Below are 18,761 nucleotides of genomic sequence, written 5' to 3' on the forward strand. Positions count from 1 at the left end.
AGGACAGGGAACTGCTGGAGAGGGGACAGCAAAGGGCTACCAAGATGCTGAGGGGACTGGAACACCTCTCTGATGAAGAAAGACTGAGGGATTTGGGTCTCTTCAGTCTGGAAAAAAGACGGCTGAGGGGGAACCTTATCAACACTTATCAATACTTCAAGGGGGGGTGTCAGGAGGATGGGGCCAGGCTCTTTTCAGTGGTGCACAGTGACAGGACAAGGGGTAACGGGCACAAACTTGACCATAAGAAGTTCCATCTCAACATGAGGAGGAACTTCTTTGCTGTGAGGGTGGCAGAGCCCTGGCACAGGCTACCCAGAGAGGTGGGGGAGTCTCTGTCTCTGGAGACATTCCAAACCCACCTGGAGGCGTTCCTGTGCCACCTGCTCTGGGTGACCCTGCTCTGGCAGGGGGTTGGACTTCAACCTCTCCCACCTCGCTCCTCCTACTCCCCCGCCAAAGAGTTATTACCATCTTGGACCATCTTGAGATGGTATTAAGCGAGAGGGAGGTTTCTCTATAGAAGTCTCCCTGTGATTAATGGATTAAGAGATTTTGTGAAAATTAAATCCTTTCTTCATACTTCACACTTTCAGTTCTTCAGCTGTTGCTTTTTCCCCTTCTACTTCTGTATCGAAATCCCTGTGGCCTTGCCTTTTGCCGACGTTTTCTCCCCACTGTGACCTTGGAGATGCAACTGGCAGCACCCGCTGCTCTTTGCCACCCAATTTCCCCAAAATCTTCACCCTGCCGCTCCTGGGCCAGAGGCTGCTGAGAGGAGGCTGCTGCGAGCCCGGCTTGTTTGTATATAAACCCAACCCAGGAGAGGGGCTGTAAATGCCTCTTTATTTCCATATTTATCATTGCAGCTCAGATGGATGAGGAATCCAATGGAAAGTTTAGGCAAACCAGAGAGGAAATGAAAAAGTGTCGGTAAGCGGCAGCTGAGCCGAAAGACTGGCAGCCCCGAGGGTTTCCAGCAGCAAAAAGGCTTTCAATTACTGCGCCACGCGGCTGCTCGATAACATCTTCATTTCCCCAGCTGCGCTGCCGGGATGGATGGGGTGGTGGGTCCTCACTGCGGAGCACCCCGTGCCCTGTCATCTTGTGACCCCTGCTGCAGATGTGCCCAGCTGTTTTCTCAAAGGCTGCAGCTTGGTCATTACAGGGATACGGATCTGAGATCCTTAAAAAAAAAAAAAGCACATTTGATCTTGTTGGTGTTTTACAGGGCTGTTTTCTTACAGGTACCGTGAGCAGCAGCAGAATGCGGGTGCTGACGAGCAATAAATATCTCCAGGTAATGAGCATCGGGCTCACTCACTCGTGCCGTGGTGGGAAGGAGTTGCAAAGGCCTTGCTGGACAACTTCAGAGCATCCCACGCAGGGCATTGGTGATGGATGGTGATTTAAAGCCCATTTTTGCAGGGAATAACAGCTCATAACCATCCCCTCTCCTTTAAGCGTGCGACACTGCTGAGATTTATGGTCTCCTTGTTTCCACCTTATGGGAAGTCTTTTATTAATTGTCCCTGTGCTTGCTCCCAAACCTGTGTGTGCTGTGGTGGGGGGATGCTGCAAATGCAGTGGAGTCAAATGCAGTCAGCAGCCGGAGTGGCAGGGATGGGAGCTTCCCAGGAGCTTTCCAAGGATCCCAAACCATCAGCCCTGGGATGGGCTGTCTGCCCGCGGGCCAAGGGAGCCTGGCTCATCCCGGGCCGCTCTGCCAGGGCATAACCGGGACTGCAAATCTGTGCCTAGGGCCCCGTGTCCCTGGGGAGGAGGCTAGGGATGGAGCTGCCCCGTCCCCCTTCCGGCACCCCACACTGATAACTTTATTCTTACCTAAATCCTTCCTTGGGCACCTGGAAAGGCTCCTGCTCAGGTCAGTAGAGGTGACTGCTTCTAGAAAGGTTCCCGGGGGACCCTGTAGCCTGCACAATCCCATCCCAGTCACAGCCAAGCTGGTGGCACTAAAAACTCGATGTTCCCTTCACAGCAGTTATGCACCCCCAGGTCCCTCTGCTCTTGCTATGGGCTTTATTTTCCTCTCCGCTTCTAAATCATTTGTACATGGCTCCCTAGGAAAGCAGCTTTGAATTGATCACCGTTGCCACCTTATCTAATTTAATCGAAACCCGATATCAAACGGGAGCGAGGGAAGCCCGGTGGGAAGCCTATGTGTGGCAAACCACTTGGCTGTGATGAACAGCGTCGTTAATAACCCGTAATGAAATGCTGGAGTCATCTGGCATTGCCGGGCTCTTGAAATAAGGCAGAGCCTGCCTTCGCTCCTCTGGCTGAAGCCGCTGAGCTCCTACGAGGGCCGAGCTGTCCTGCGGATGGCTTCCAGAGACACAGGAGTCGTCAGGGACTGACACCCACTGGGGATGCTGAGCTGCGCTGGTGCCATGTGGGCAGCAGATCACCTGGAAACCCTCGCACTTCAGCCCCCGGCCCTGCTGGCAGAGCCTCCCCGCGCAGGGATGGCCCCTCAGCTCATCACATCACGTTTACTGCTCCAGAGCCTCCCAGGGATTGACGGCAAAAGCCCTCAGATGAGTAATTTTATTTATTTATTTATTTTTGAGTGGTGAATGAAGTAGCATTTGGGCTGGTGGTGGTGAGGGGCTGCAAGTGGGACCCGTCTGATCCTCACGGCAATTCAGGGAGGCTGATGCTGACGTGGCAGAACTGGTCCCGTAAATTCCCCCAGGTCCCAGAATGCAAAATGGGTGAGGAAAAAGCATTTTTAAAAGCAAGAAGAGTAACCCTGCAGCTGTGATGCCACACCGTCTTCAAGCCTGGGGTTCACTTCTGTCCTCTCTGGATGCCTCTGCACTGCAAAAATCATCTGCTCTGAACTCAGACTGGGTCGTGACTCGCTTCCTGAGTTGTAAAGATGGGTTGCATCATCTCAGCGTGGGAAGCGGCCGCCGCCAGCTCTCTGGCAGTGACGGGGCAGGCTGGGAGGTGATGCAGCACGGTGCTGGAGCTGCAGCTTGTTAAACATTTATACCCGCTGGAGCCTGAATTTCATCTAATTTTTTGGAGCTATAGCACAACACAAAAGGCTGAGTGGAAGGAAGGGAGGAAAGGTCAGAGAGGAAAGACATTTCAGACAACAGTCCCCTTCCTGGTGACTGTCTGGTCGCAACTCCGTCTATTTTGGTGCAAGCGTGCAGTGCAAAGCCTGGACCCGCTGCCTGGAAACTCGACCTAATGAGTCTCTTGCAGCCTGTGGAGTTTGCTTATTATCCGGGCAAAATATGCCTTTCGTCCCTCATCGTCCTCTGCCCCAGGGATGGGAGCAAACCCATGCTCACCTGGGGTGCCCTGGAAAAGGCTCCCCTGGCTGCCAAAGTGGCTTCTCCTCCCCTGGCATCCTCCTGGGGGAAAATGGTAATCAAACCCTCCTGGTAACAGCAACCTGGCACAGGAGCCCCATGAACACGTTGCCACGGCTGAGCTGTTGGAGAAGTGGAATGGCCCTGAGGAGGATCCCAAGGAGGGGAGGTGGGCCCAGCCGAGCACGTGGTGGTCCCGGGCACAAGAGAGGGAAAATCTGAATTTCTGATGGCCCAAGAATCACCTTGGAACCACCTCTGCAGCAATTGCACCATCTCACCTCCAGCTCCTGCCTGGGAAGCAGCAGATATTCCTTGAAATCAAATTGTTAGGGCCAGTCACAAAGGCAAGGAAGAGTTTTATCAACGTTATTGTGCCAGTGTGGTGTCAAGCTATTGATCTGGGCTTGTGCTGAGCAAGGGCAAGTTTTGGATCATCCTGCCTGAGGGGGACAAAGCTCTCCCTGCTCTTTCACTGCTGCTTAGGGGTAGGACTGGTCCACCTCTTCTGGCCCCTTGCCTAGTTCACTGTTAAACTTGTGAAGCTGTCGACTGAGAAGCTGTCAGTGCTGTTTTGCAGGGAATAACCCATTTCTGCAGCCTCAGCTTTTCTGATGTCCTCTTTTGAACAGCTGAGGGCTATTGATAAGGGAAGACTGAGGTCCCCACAGCAGGTATTTGGGGATGCCAGTGGCTCTGGGCTTGCAGGCAGCCTGTGGGAGATGGGCAGCAGTGCCCGGTGGTCTCTGCCGGGGAGTGGGCAGGATCCAGCAGGATGCTCTGCCCAGGGAGATCATGCCCAAATCCCACCCTATGCTCAAAGCTGAGCCGCTTTGAGCAGAGCTTGCCCTTAAAAGAAGATATTTGTACTTAATGCAATTGATTCCTTGTGTTTAAACTCATCTGTTGATGCTGCTGTCCGGGGGCAGAGCGGCCGTTCGCTGCAGCACACGATGCCGCGGGGATCAGCGGCTCTGCGCTCATTAACGCTCTGGGCCACTAACGATGCCCAGAAGTGGCTGGAAACAAAGACAACTGAAGTCTGATGGATTAATGCTGCCTCCCACCAATGCAGCCTGCGATCCATCAATTACCTATCTGCTTAGTCCTTTTCTCCATCCTTTTACAATCTAAATAGCACATTTTATAGTCACTACTAAGTGATGTGATCAACATCAATTACCTACTAAAAGAGAATCAAGTCTTGATTTAAAATTAAGTGCTGCATTTTGCCATGTTCTTTATATGTAGCCAACAGAATAATTGCAGTGACATAAAAACTAATTACACAACCCCACAATTAGGCCTCCCTCCTAGTGCTGTGATTGTCTTTAAGTACATTGATGAAAAATTACTCCCAGCCCTAAATTACTCTCTGCACCCATCTTCTCCGATACCTTTGGAAAAAAAAACAAAAAAAACACCTCCACCCCACCAGATCAAACAGAAGAACTTGAAATGCAAAAGATAATGCATGCAGAGCATGTTTTCTGATCTCTTTGATGTGCGAGCAGTTTCAGACAGCGGGATTAGGCTGGTATCGCCCGGGGATGCAGCAGTGCGATGGACCAAGCATCTCAGCAAGGATTCCAAAACGGCCTGGGGCCGTCACAGGACGGTGAGGCCGGGATGCTGGCACGCCGCCATTAGGCTGTGGCTGGGGAGAAGCTCCTCTTCCCTGTGCCCGGCTGCTGGCTCTAGGTTTGGCGCATGGAGGGGTTTTGTTGCTGCTCCTGCTGTGCCTGAAAGAGAGGGCTCACCGTGGCTCCGGAGAGATGGCTGATCATCCTTGTAGTGCTGTTCCACCTGCCAGAAACAAGGGGAAGAGCTGGATCCAGCTCGCCTGCTCCACTGGCGAAATCACGGCGGGGTTTGGGCAGAGGTGGATGGTTAAGCCCCATCCTGAGCTGGTGGCAACACTGCTCCAGGAGCTGAGAGGGCCCAGAGCCACAAAGGGAAGAGAAGGAAGAGGCTGGAGTACGGTAGCGCTTCCATAGGCCAGGAGTTACGTCTTGCTAGAAATCACACAGTTGCCTGAAAAATCATACCATTAAACCCCCAAAATCTGTGGAGGGCTCCTGATGGGCTTTGTGGGTTTTGCTTCTGGATTCCGATTTTGAGGTGCTTATATCCAACCTGGAAAGACTGAAAACATCTCAGTTACTGGAAATGAAAGCTAGGACTTGCTTACAATCAATCTCCTGCCTCCAGGATCTTGGTGGGTGCCGGCAGCAAAGCTGGCGCGGGGGCGAGCGGAGTGGTGGGGACGCTGGCCCAGGGGACAGAGCAGGCATGCAGCTTCCCACCGAGTCCCCTCACACCATGCCATCCTGCCAGTTGTCACTTGCTGTCGCTGAGCATCACTTGCTGTCGCTGAGCATCCTTTGCTGGATAATTAAACATTGCAGGTTTAATTTTTGGGCTGGCAGGGTGTTTTTGGCCATTGCCTCGTGGAGCCCTTGCTGGGGATGAGGGTCGCACAGCTCGTGGCTGTGTTTTTTCTGTCATTTCTGCAATGCTATCACTCAGTGACCAGCCAGGAGAGGGGTGGGAAATGCTTTGGCACTCGATTTTAATCAGCATGGCGCTGTGAGGTAACAAGGCAGAAGGGACCCGCAGGCTCACGCCTGAAGCAGCCCTGCAGTCCCTGCGCCTTCCAGTCCGGCTTTGTCACCTCCTCTTCAGCACGGTCCAGGGGACTTTAGGTGCCAAGGCTGTGAATTAACACCCTTGTATTTACCTGAGACTTCACCACCTCCCTCAAAAGGTGTGAAAAATAAAGGGGGTGCTGAAGCAGCTGACGGCAGGGAAGATGTGATGTGTAAGGCCAACTACATCTCATGAACTTTGCAAATGTCACCTCCTCCTCCTTCCCCACCACCCGCCTGGGGGGAAGCTCGGGATGCCCCAGCACACAGGTGGAGGCTGGAGCAGGGAAGGCCGACGGGACCAGGCACTGCCTCACTCGTGTCCAGGGGCTCGAGCCTGTCCCCATGCCCCTCCTGGTGCCACCCCAGAGGCAGCCGGGACCGGTGGCTCTGCAGGGCCCAGTGCTCTGAGTCTGCACCCAGACAAGCTGTGGTGCAAGGCCACCGTGAAAGAAAGCAGATATTTGGGAAAGCTATTGACTGTTGGTCGGTCAGTCAGTCTGTCAGTCAGTCAGTGCATTGGTCAGTCAGCTAGTTCATTGTCAGTCTGTCAGTTGGTCACTCCATTGTCGGTCAGTCCATTATTGGTCATAGAATCACAGAACCATAGAACCATAGAATGTGTTGGGTTGGAAAGGACCTCTAAAGGCCATCTAGCCCAACCCCCTGCAGTGAGCAGGGACATCTTCAACTAGATCAGGTTGCTCAGAGCCTCATCCAGCCTGGCCTTGGATGTCTCCAGGGATGGGGCCTCCACCACCTCTCTGGGCAACCTGGGCCAGTGTCTCACCACCCTCAGTGGAAAGAACTTCTTCCTAATGTCTGATCTAACCCTGCCCTGCTCTAGTTTAAACCATTGCCCCTCGGCCTGTCACTACCTGCCCTTGCAAACAGCCCCTCCCCAGCTTTCCTGGAGCTCCTTCAGGGACTTCCAGTTCTTCAGGGACTGGAAGGGGCTCTAAGGTCTCCCCGGAGCCTTCTCTTCTCCAGGCTGAACAACCCCAACTCTCTCAGCCTGTCCCCACAGCAGAGGGGCTCCAGCCCTCCCAGCATCTCCGGGGCCTCCTCTGGCCCCGCTCCAACAGCTCCATGTCCTTCTTGTGCTGAGGGCTCCAGAGCTGGACACAGCACTCCAGGTGGGGCCTCAGGAGAGGAGAGCAGAGAGGGAGAATCCCCTCTCTGGAGCTGCTGGCCACGGTTCTTTTGATGCGGCCCGGGATGCGACTGGCCTTCTGGGCTGCAAGCACACATAATGGTGGTCGGTCAGTCCGTCCGTCTCTCAGAGTGACTAATTTCTTCAGGGCCTGGCACCGCCTCGGCGGGGCTGCTGTCGGCTCCCCGGAACAGGCCGTTTGCCCGCAGCGAGGAGGTCTCCGCGGGGCCCCGCTCCCTCCTGCCCGTCCGGGGACGGGGCCCGGCCCCGCCGGCTGCCGGGCGGTGCCTCACGGGGGGGGCGGGGCCCGAGCGGAGCGTGCGCAGTGCGGAGCGGTGAGTGAGGGCTGCGGCGGGGGGCGCCGCCATGACACCCCCGGCACGGGCTGTTGCTGGGGTCGGGGCCGCACACGGGCTCGGCCGCGCCGGGACGCCGGAGCGTGTCCTGCCGGCGCCCTCGTTCGAGGGGAGCCGGCGGTGAGGCCTTGCCGGGGCGGATGGGGGGGGTGGGGGTGCTGCCCGCCGCCCTGCTTTCGCACTGAGGGGGCCCGGCTCAGGCTCTGAGGGCGCAGGGCCCCGGGAGCCGGTGCTGGGGTGGAGTGAGGGCGTTTGTGGAGAACCCGGGGGGTTCGGCCTGCCCCGGGCAGGGCTGGGAAGTCAGGGCAGTTGCCTGGGCTGTCGTGTTCCAGAAGTGACTGAAAATCAGGGCCCTGTGGTGGGCACTGACCCATAAAGTGTGGGGCAGGACCCCTGGGCAGGGCAGGACCCCTTATACTGAAAGGTTTGAAATACAAATTCAACAAAATGAGAGCAGTTTGTGTTCGGCCTTGAGCATGAGGACAGGCTGGGTCACCTCAGGCCCCTTTGCACCTGGGCAGTTGTGGACTAAAAGTGTTCTGGTACCTTTGGCGTAGCTCTGGGACGTTAAAATGGATTTTTCTTCAGGCTATGCAGTCGGTAACATGAGGCCTGAATTTTAAAACGGTTTAATTATTTTGGTATAAGCTTGCATATGGCTCTCTTGCCAGAGAACTAGTGAAATTACATGTTGCACAAAGCCAGGGAGTGAAAACTGAGCAAATGGGATTTTGTGTATAAACACTATTTGGAATAGTGCCTTAAAATGTTTAACTTCAGTGGTTGACTAACACTCGCATTAGAAGTAATCTTTGACAAATAATCAACACTACCCGCCTCTCAAGATGGCCTAGGTTTACCCTAACAAGTTCTGTAGACACAATTTCTTAGGGGCGAGTTATTTATTTTAACAGTGTTTTGCTGATAGAACTAACCTAGTACAAATATGGCTGAGAGGCAGAAAGTGTGACTTCACTGATACTGTTTAATTTGCTTCCCGAAGCAGTATCATCTGCACAGGCATTTCTGTTGGTAGAGCTGTCTGCGCGAAGAGGCTGCTCCAGCCTACAGCCGTGGTAGGAAACCTTTTAAGTGCAGATAAGTCTCTGCTGTGTTAGAAGCCAGTGACACACCCTGTCATTTACTGCATGCGCTACCGCAGTGTTTCTGCCCTCTGTCATCCTTTAGAATTCATTTGTGCTCTGGGAGTAGCATTATTAAGGGATGGACTTCTTTTTTTTCCCCTCTCTTTTCTTTCCCTCAACCCTACCTTAAAATGACCCGCCTGGACCGTGTTGGTATTTTTCCGCAGCCTCCAAGGCATTTCTATGGTGGAAGCATCCAAAATACTGCCCCAGAAACTTTAATGAGAAGCGCAGCTAACAGGTGAGAGCAGTGTCTGCAGGTTCCTGGGGTCTGCCATCTGTGTGACCACTTATTTACTGCATTTGAAGGGATACAGATGTGTTCTTTTTAAAGAAAGAAGCTGAAAACAGGATATTCCTAACGAGTTGTAAGACTAGCCCTTAAATCCGCTACACCGTCCCCTAAAGCAACACAAGAAGGTGCTACCACCACCTTCTCCTTTTTTACAGTTGAGAAATTGTTTAGCCTGAGTATAAAACACCTGAAAAACTCTCCAGCACCCCCAGACCCTCTCTCTGCTCTTACCTGGCAAGGAAATGGAAGGCTACTTAAATACAGGTGTTGTCAAACTGGGCAGGTGGGGTTAAAATCACAGTGGCTAAACCCTGAGAATTTGCAAGGCAGTGGATTATTGGGATAAATTTAGGGATAATTAGTCAGCCTTTCTACGTGCTAATCCTCTCTGCTACTGACTCCCTCTGTGGCTTTTATAACCCACCTCAGCTCTCTTACCACTCAGCTTTCCCCTCTGAGAAATCGCGTTTAACTTGCACTCATGAAGTAGGTGAATCAGCTTTAATTAAGATTTGTCGAGTGCTTTGTTGATAAGTTCCCCATAAAGCTAGTTATTATTTTTTATTAACACGCAGATATTCTTAGCACCTGAAGTGAAAAATGACACAACACTGGGGATCTTCTGGGAAACAGCCCTGTGAAAGGAGACGGCGCGTGCTAACGAAGGCTTTGTCAAAGCTCTTCTGGCTGCGGTTCACGAGGCAGCTTGCTCCTAAAGCTCTGACTCAAAAAAAAAAAAAAAAAAAAAAAAGTCCTCTCGAGTGACTGGGAAATCTTAAATGTTCCTGGAAGTTAAGCCCTGCTTTTGCATAAAATTTGTAGATCTTGCCCCCTTGCTGGATTTCTCGCACAGCCTTCAGTCGAGGTTTAGTGCAGCTGTGTGTGTATGGCATCAGCTGCGTGGGCACAGCTGCTCTCACCCATTTGAAACACCTTGTTTCAATGATTTCAATTGCTTTCAGCAATCATTGCCTCAAATTATTCTGTCTGGGGTAGGGAGGGCTTGCCCACATAGCTGAGTGGTGACCCTTATGGGCTACGGCCCGTCGCAGGGGTCAGTGGGGCTGTTTGGGGGTAGGAGGGGAGCCTTGTCCAGCCCCACCGGCAGCCAAGGTCACCATCCCTCGCCCTGCAGCGTGTGGGAAGGCTGTCTTCACCACCAAAGTAGCTTGGTGGCAAGTTGAGCTGAAGAGCTTCGTTTATGAAAGGTAATGAAGACGTGAATTGAAACGGTTACGGCTGTGCTTGTTCTGCGTTGCTGTGTGGGTGCCCTTTCAGCAGGATGAGGAGCTCTATTGTATTTTGGGGAAGAGAAGGCTGTTAATTTAGCTCTAAGATAGCACTGCTGTAGCGGTGTAGGAGTGGCCAGATGGAGGATGCTAAATGAAATGCAGGGAAAAGCCTCCTTGTCTGTGCCCCTGTCCTGAGGCCAGGTGAGAGATACTCAGCTCCAGACTGGACAGAGGTGGATGTTAGTGCAGAGCTGGACCAGGGGCAAGTTCCCTCTGGGACTTGATGAAATCCCGGTCTCAGCCTGATACCTCATCTAACTCACCTGTGCAATGACTGAAGCGGGCTGCTGTGTCTCTTGCCTTCAGAGAATGGGGAGACCTTCTTGTAAACAGCTGTTTAGTGCCGACCGAGAGCTGATAATGACCCTGGAGGGAAGCAGGGATGGAGAAACCCTTCAACAGCTGCTACAAGGCTGCACGTTTTACGCTGCTGACTGCTCTGCTTGTTGCCCAGACCCTCCGGTTCATCTGCGATTTTCTTAGGGGCATCACTGAGCATGGCCTTCCAGCCCAGAATTAGGAATTTTATGTTCTTAAATCCCAGAAAGATGTTTAGCTCTTTGTTGCTGGAGCTGTGATGTCACGATGCTGACACACGTCACATTTTTCATCCAGTCCCTGGCTTTCTTTGGTGTTACCTCTGTCCAGAGAGCTTTCCCTCGTGCTGTATTTGTGTTCTTGTTTTTTGCTGTTTCCAAGTGCGGTTCTTTGCATTGCTTTCCTTGCTTTTCTTTTTATTGATTCGTGGGGTTTTTTTGGAACTTGTCTTCATTTTATCAATTCTGATCACGACCTCCAGAGTGTTTCTAGCTCTTAACTGTTGGGCATCCTTTCAGGTTTTATAAAAGTACTTTCTCTTTCATCGTTTGAGCCATTAATGAAAAGGATGAATAGAAGCAGACCTGGACTGAGCTCCAGGGGCCTATATGTGAGGTTTTCTCCCATTGTGACAGGGAATCGTTGATAGCTACCCCTAAAGTGTGCATGGGGGGGAGTCGCTTTGGTTTTTTCTTTTTCTTGGTTAGTGATGAGTGCTGTGCCTTGTTAAGGTGAGCTCGCCTGGTCCGAGTTCCTCTGGTTTGCCTGAGAGTGTCAGATGGATGGAGTAAAAAGCCTCGCTTTAACGCTGTTGTGCTGCTCGGAGGTGTATCACACAGATCTCTGTAGAGGGGGATTTGTGCCCCATTTCTGAAGACTCGGGTGATTTCCAAAAGCTTTCATGAACCTCATTTAACTGGAGCTTCTCGCTGGTGCTCGCTAGGATTAGCATTGCTCAGAGGCAGTCCTCTGGTCGCTCAGCCCTGCTTTGCACCAAGAGCTCCCCAGGTGTCTTTGCTTTGGTCACAGAGGGGTATGGATGGGGGGAATTTGTGCCTGTAGTGTCCTGTTCCCCTTTGTTTCTCTGTCGCTCTGCCCTCAGTGAGAGTTAGGCTTGTCTGTATGTGACTAAGGTAGGAAAAATATATATTTCTGCTCAAGCAATTTGAACTTCCTCGTGTGATTGCTCTGTTCTGGGAAAAAAAAATTACTTGCTCTGGAAAAATTAATTACACTCATTTTTATCCCCAAATAGTGTGTCGTTGTGGGAGCAGTTGCAGGATACCTCGTTCCACCAGAGCTCCGCCAGTCACCTTCTCAGCGCGAACTAAGCTTAAGGAAGAGGAGTTGCTTGAACTGAAATACATTTAACTGGAGAAAACGTCACTGTCCAAGCAGGAGCAGCTCTGACTGCCTCCGAGTTCTGTAAGTACTGAGCTGCTGTGTTCAGTTTTTTGAATTTTAAGAGGTTGATCCTTTTCCAAAGTGCACTTCTGGCCACTATGCCACCTTTCTTTGCACATCGGTATAACTGTGGGGTGAAATTTGGGCCCCGCTGAATTCAAGGGCAACACAGGTTTCCTCTGTGGTTTTTATCTCTTCCACCTCTCAAGGCTGGTAACTTGAGGTACCCGGCCACAGCTGTTTGCTCAGGCTGTGCTTCAAGGACACCATCAATGGAACAGAGAAGCTGTGCCCTGTTTGTTCTCCTTTGTTGGTCCACGGCTGATAGTGGTTGCCCTGACCAAATTTCAGTTCCAGGCAAGAAAATTCAGCCTCCTTAAAGCATTCCTGTGGCTTCTGTTGTATTCTTCCTTACTTCTCTCTGAGGGGCTGCGTGCTGTAGTTAAATACTGGTAGAAAGGTTGTGTTCCCTTCTGGATTACGGCTGAATCTCGGTGGTGGATAAATCCTGAGTCCAGTTTGCAAAGCCCTTTGGGCTTCATGGGATGCAAGAAGCTGTATTTTATTCCAGATGTGCGTTTGCTGATAATTCTATAGGATTTTCAGTGAGCAGGTTGTAAGAGTCCTGATTATACTGGTTCTCTGCACAGTCAGACTCTTTGCCCAAATAATTCAAAAGCCTGCAGCAGGGAGAGGTAAAGGAAGGTGGAAGGATGATTTAGAAACCGTTGGGTCACTGGAATAGGTGGGAAGAAGATGCATATGTTGATCTGAAGGAGATACCGCGCCAGGTATGTGTCTTTAAGCATCTGAAGAAAAGTTGGGATTTTTTTAACAGCTGCCTACTTTAAGCCCAAATAGTTTCTTTAATGAGAATTTTTAAAGGTTTAACTGTTAATTTTAGAATTTTTATTTCAAGCATGCTTCCATAAAATTAACTTTTTCAACGCAGAACACTTTAATGTCTTCCGTGTTGGTGCTCATTTGCAAGAAATCTATGCGCAATTATTTCTTATGTACCAGTTAAATCTATCAGCCAACAGATGTCAAGTGTAGCAAAAATGCTATAATAATATTATGGTCTAATAATAGTTATAATGATTCTAATTACCTGGCGCGGCTTTTGAGAGAGACAGACTTGGAAATTAGTGCAAAGGAGATGTTTAACCTTGAACTGCAGAAGCAGGGCACTTTCAGAGGTGTCTGGGCTGTGCCCCCTCCTCTTTATTGGACATCCCATTCCCTTTATTTCCTTCAGCAAACTGGGAGTAGCAGTCTGGTCTGTTTTAAATGTTCAAACCTCATTCTTGGTATGTTCAGAGGTGGAGAAGAGTGCTGGCGAGATGTCGATGAGCACGTTTCTTGAAATACCTGTGAATATAGCCCGGTCATTTTTAACCTTGCACTGCAGTCTAGCCGCCCTGGTTTTGGCGTGCTCCTGCTGCCTGATTACAGTGCGCACAGATTGCTCTCACCTCGGAAAGGCTGCGGGAGGCTCAGCAATCTTCATCTTTTACCAAGCCGGTTGTGCTGCTTTTAAGTGGCAAAGCCTCCCTAAGACAGCCTGGAAAGCACAAAGCCAGCCTGAATGTGCCCTGAGCGCTGCTGGGCAGCTTTCACGCTGTCCGCTGATGGGAGAGCAGGTGTGGAGGTGTGCGGGTGAGTGGGCGTGAATTGTTGATCCCGATGGAGGTTTTGATGTGGGATGCTTTGGCGTGGGAGGTGAGGAGGGCATGTCAGCAGTTAGGAGTCGGCCCCTTGCTGGTGCAGGGCTGCTGCGCTTGCTTTGCCTTCGGCAGCTTGGACCCGCACAGCCTTGTCGGAGTCTTCTTCCCCAGTGCAGAAAGGATGCTCTGTGTGCCAGCTCTGTTATGTCACTCCAAATGCCCCTCTGCCGCAGTATTTTTCCTTAGGAAGGATCCTGGCCTGCATTTTCTATATTCTGGTGGCTTTTGCGCAACCTTACATTTGCTGTGTAGTGTCTTGGGGTCCCAGTGCTCATTATTTGTAGGACCGATAAGGCGATGCATAACGCGATGCCCCTTGCCGCAGGTATTTGTTTTGATTTTTGTGACGTGCAGTTGGTGAGAAGTCCCTGATACACAGGGAAGAATCCTTTCTGCAGAGGAAACCCTGCATAGGCTGGAAGTTGACAGCTTTCAATGATTATATGCCAGGCTGAACGTTTTTCCTCTAAATAATAGATTCACATGCTGATGAGAACTCAGCAGGACCTACGGGAATTCTGCTGTCAGTTGCTGGTCCCTGGCATGGGCAGCAGCTGTGAATCTTTTTCCATCTTCCTGTAAAATGGATCTGGAGGTGCCCTTGCAAGGTTTTCTTCTTCATTTCCAGCCTGCTTGTAGGCCAGCGCGCTCTGCTTCTCGCAAAAGCCCTGCCTTCCAGCGCTGCTCATGCAGCCCACTTTTCTCCGGGGCTCACACCGATGAGAGCTCTGCCATCTTCAGCCTTCTTTTTTGGGGGGGAGGTTTGCCTTCTTGCTGGAGTTGGTACCTCCATTGGTGCATCACCATGGAGATGGGACCGTAAGAGCTGCAGGGCACAGCCTTTTCCAGGCTCACATGAAGAAGGATGCGGTAATGGGCTACACTTGTTTAGGGAAAATGATTTCTTGGAGTAAATAATTTGTCAAAGAACACTTGGCATCACCCCAGGTGCTATTGAGGAAAAGACAAATCTTGGATCTCTTGAAGCCTGAGCTGTAAGGCTCATGTAACATTCACTTGCTTTTTAACATGCTGCTTTGCTTTGTTCAACGTCAGGCATGGCTGCTACGACTGACGCTGACTCACTAACCTGCTTGTGCTTTTACTTACCCTGAGAAACCCAAAGCTTCCTTTGTTTTTCTCCTCCCTGTCAATATTAGCACTATGTTTCTCCTCCTGCCACAAGAGCACCACAATCTGGACAAGAGTCCAGATTTTCTGGGTCGGTTGCAAGGGTATGCTTCCTATGACTGGTGCGGCTCTGGCCAGGTTTCCAAAGGACGCAAAGGGTGCTCAAGTGCATTGAGCTTTCCTGCACGCGGAGGAGTGCAGGCACCTCGCTGGCGTGGCAGACTGTGTCAGCGCACCCCAGACCCCGAATGAGCTCATGCTGACATCCTTGGAGGTTTGGGGACGCTGCCCCTTCTGCTCACCTGGCACTGGCGCACTCTTTCTTCGTCTAGTTTCTGGTACGTGGAGAACCGTCTCGACAAGGTCTAGAAGAGCCCTCTGGCACCTCTCTGCCTCATTGCCTCCATGTCTCATTTCAGATTTCATCTGTAAACATCTCTTTGCCCTTGCTAAACGCTGTGTCTCTTAATTTCTCTCTGCAAGAGTATTATTTAATTTGTAAATGTTTTAGGACGTTATTTGAAAAATATGATATGAAGCTGTATTTCATTTACTGTAATGATCCACTAATGCGGGCATATTTCAAAGGCAGGCTATGCAGTACTGTGGCGTTTAATTAAATTTTGTTTTTCATGTAAGCATCAATAGACAGACAATAACAAATGGTGGACAATATGCATACAGAACAAAGCCACTCCATTTTCTTTTCCAAGACTGTGGAATTGAAAAAGTATAGCCTTGAAAATGTACTCGGCCTGCTCACGGCTGCTGCTTTAGTGCAGTTACTCACTTTAGGGCGAGTTTTTTCTTCTTACACCGACTTACTTAATTTTCCTGATCTCTTCCTGCCCAGAAAATAAACTGTTACGCTACGGAGAATTTCCGGCAGGAGCCTTGGGTGATCTAAGTTCTGCTGCAAGCTCTGGACTTAGTTTTGAATATTGCGTTGTGGCTTATTGCATTTTGGCTTGTAGAGATGGGTCCTCATTGGGGTTACAAAACCGAAGGCTGGCTATGAGGTTCTCGTTCCTTTGGTGGGAAATGCCTGTTTGCGGTGGCTGGTTGTGACGTGTGCCAGTCCCGGTGCAGAGAGGTTGCAGGGAGGTAAAAATGTTGTTGCATCTGGCATTGTTGTACCCAAATCAAGAATAAGCAAGTGGCTCTTGAGTGCGTTTCGTTCCTTTTCTTCCAGCAAGCGTGGGGTAATCAAGTACAAAATGTATGCGGAGAAGCTTGGAAAGTCTGTTCAACAGCAGCGGGAAGCTGTTGGAAATCGTAATGGCACTCATAAGTGTGGCACTTTTACAAGTTTTCTAGGGGTAAAGAAATTCATCGGTGATGATGTAAATGGCCTCCTTTATATGGGTTTGTGCCGAGCATGGCTGGAGGAGCAGAGTGAGATTGGTGGCTGGAGCATCAGTGAGTTCTGGCTGGTTTCTGGTGGCTAGCGTGGGTTTTGTTCTCTCTTGGTGTTTGGGAAATTTTCCGTTGTTGAGAAACGTAACCAGAATTTGATAAGGAAATCAGTGCGGGTACCCTGGACTCCCGCAGCACTACAGCCCTTTGATTTCTTTCTGAAATCTCTCCAAGGCAGAGAGCTGAAAAAAAGGTAAATTTTTCAGGAGGACCCCCCGCCCTCCATTCGGAGAGTTCAAGCCGTGTCCTGGGTTGATGCCTAAAGCTTTGCCTGCTTAACCTGACTGCAAATGGATCCCAGGCGGGGGCAGCGGGGTGCCTGGGGGCGAGGGCTGGCTGGGCATGGTGCTGGCTGTGCTCACCGCCAGCTGACCTGGCGTGGGTCACTGTCCAAAGAGCTGTTGGGTGGAAATTGGAGTGTGTAAAGCCTGGGAGAAGCTGTGGGAACCTGGCTCTTGACTTGCCTCTCTGCAGCTGTAAGTGCCTGGAAAGCATCGCTGTAAATGACAGACTTGTGTCTGCTAACCTCCTCCTCCATGAGATCTCGGTTTAACACTTCCTGCGTTGCAGTAACAGCCTGTGTTTTGCTCCGTGCTGGAAAGCAGCGCCACGAATACTTTACAGCTCTCCTGGTGCATGTACTGGCTGATAGTGTTTTCTGCTCGGGATGAGATGCTCGTAGGAAACAACAATCCTGTCCAAGTAAGGCTGGCAAGACGGTGTCCTGTGCTTGATGCCAGTCCCTGTGGCTGGAGAGGAGTCCTGATACAGATAAAATGGTGTCTAAATATAACTGGTCATGAAGCATCAGATGCTCTTTAAATAAATTCTGGAAAAAAAATCCCACGCAGCTGAGGTTTGTGCTGGTACTACCAATACCAAGGGGAATGCCCTGTGCCTGCTGCCTTGTTCTTCCCTTGTTCCTTGCTTTCAGCTGCCAGGTTTTCCCTTTTCTCACTTCTTTTTGTTGATGTGTAGTGTCCCTCAAGGCTCTGTTGCTGGGTTTTGGGGCAGGCAGCTGCTTTTTGGTGACTTGAGGCAACATCTGCTTCTCTTGGCCTTCCTTTGGATCTCCTGCCTTTCTCCCATTTGCTCTGGCTTTCCGATAAGCTAACCTCCTCTGTGGGCGAGTCAAGCTTCCCATCCAGGAATCTCAGGCCTCTTGCAAACAAATTTTTCAGGGGCCATTATTCATCTTCTGTGGAAGGAGCGGTTTTCCTGGCTGTGGTGGTGCTCAGGTGGCTGACCCCAGGTGAAGCACGCTGGCATCTGGAACATCTGGAGCCAGCGGCTGAGCCCTGGGCTGAGGGATTTGCCCTCTCTGCAGACCAGTAAGCGCTTGAGCCTGGTGTTTGCAGGAGCAGGTGAGTGATAGGTGTTCCCCACAGTACAGACTGGCATGATTAAATCTTGTAGATGTGCCCAGAGCAGGTTTAGGGGCTTGTTTTCCTGCCCAGTGGGAAACAGAGAGAGAATGATGTGCCCCGCTGCAGAGCCAGCACTGAGGAGTCCAGGCCTGAATGGTTCTTGCAGGACCATACAGCAAACGGGGGACCCAGGAGGGGCCTAAACACAACGTCTGGGATGACGTGAGCCCAGGGCATGGGCTGTGACAGTGCTCGGGAATGAACCAAAAAAAAGGCTCTAGGACTATTCGAAAGAAAAAGAAAAGTAATCTGTAGCTCAGCTTTTGGGTAATTTGCTTCTAGTGAGAGAGCATGAGGCTGGCTGGGAGAGGAGGAGCACTTGCTCAGACGGATGATAATCCATCGCAGCACGTTACCACGCCAAGGCTCTTTGACAAACATTAGCCTTCTTAATGCCTCCCTAGGATGAGCGAGATGCTGCGCCGCTAGATGAGGAACGTGAAGTTTCTGGACTACGAGGAGCTTCAGCCCAGAGCAATAATTTAAACACCAAATTCTTTTTAATAATGGATATTGTTGATGGCTGCCGTGTATGGGTGTGCTGCACAGGAACAGATTGCATTGTACTGATGTGTTTTAAAAATGAAAAGTGTGCTGGTCTTTGTAAGCGCTTAGGTCTGACACCAGCCAGCTAGGTTTCTTGGATTTCTCCTTTGGAGTTTGGCAGCCGTCTGCTTCAGGGAGTACAGTGGTCTCAAAAGAGTTTATTTGATCTGACACATGACAAATTGTTTCTGCTGGCGGGTACTTCAGGCGCAGTCTGTTAGCTGGCAGCCGTGGCTTTGCGGGCACCGGGGAAGTTGGGGAAGGCAAGCCTGCCCTCCTCCTCCTCTTAGAAAGTGTCAACGGAGGGAGCGTGGTTTTAGCCCACCTCCCATTCCAGCCTCCTTTTTGCCAGTTGTTAAATTGTGCTATTTGCATAGATTATTAATGTTGCTTATGTGCTGGGGGTCCCTGCAGACGCTTGTTGTGTCTCTCGTTGTGTCTCTCGTGTGCGGGGCAGAAGAGGAGAGCTTGCTTTTCTGGAACCGGACCCAGTTGCCATTAAAGATGCTTTGTTAAGTTGCCTTTTTTTTAGGGCACCCTTTTAACTCTGTAATGA

General features: G+C 50.8%; 1 protein-coding gene across 14 annotated transcripts in view; it reads left to right on the forward strand.

Moving 5' to 3' along the window:
• Window positions 1-7,430: 7,430 nt before the first annotated feature.
• The window catches only part of SIL1 (SIL1 nucleotide exchange factor), a 99,268-nt gene continuing 87,937 nt past the window's right edge, over window positions 7,431-18,761 (forward strand). For 2 of the 14 annotated variants that reach the window (XM_074603467.1, XM_074603457.1), the window contains exons 1-4: window positions 7,476-8,580; window positions 8,817-8,890; window positions 9,520-10,152; window positions 11,810-11,979. The gene's annotated coding sequence lies outside the window, so the exon portion shown is untranslated. Of the gene's footprint in view, window positions 8,891-9,519; window positions 10,153-11,809; window positions 11,980-18,761 lie in introns of all 14 variants that reach the window. The other 12 variants (XM_074603466.1, XM_074603454.1, XM_074603468.1 and 9 more) reach the window with 10 other exon arrangements.

Source organism: Larus michahellis, chromosome 11 (assembly GCF_964199755.1).
Source record: "Larus michahellis chromosome 11, bLarMic1.1, whole genome shotgun sequence".
NCBI classification, from domain to species: Eukaryota; Metazoa; Chordata; class Aves; order Charadriiformes; family Laridae; genus Larus; species Larus michahellis.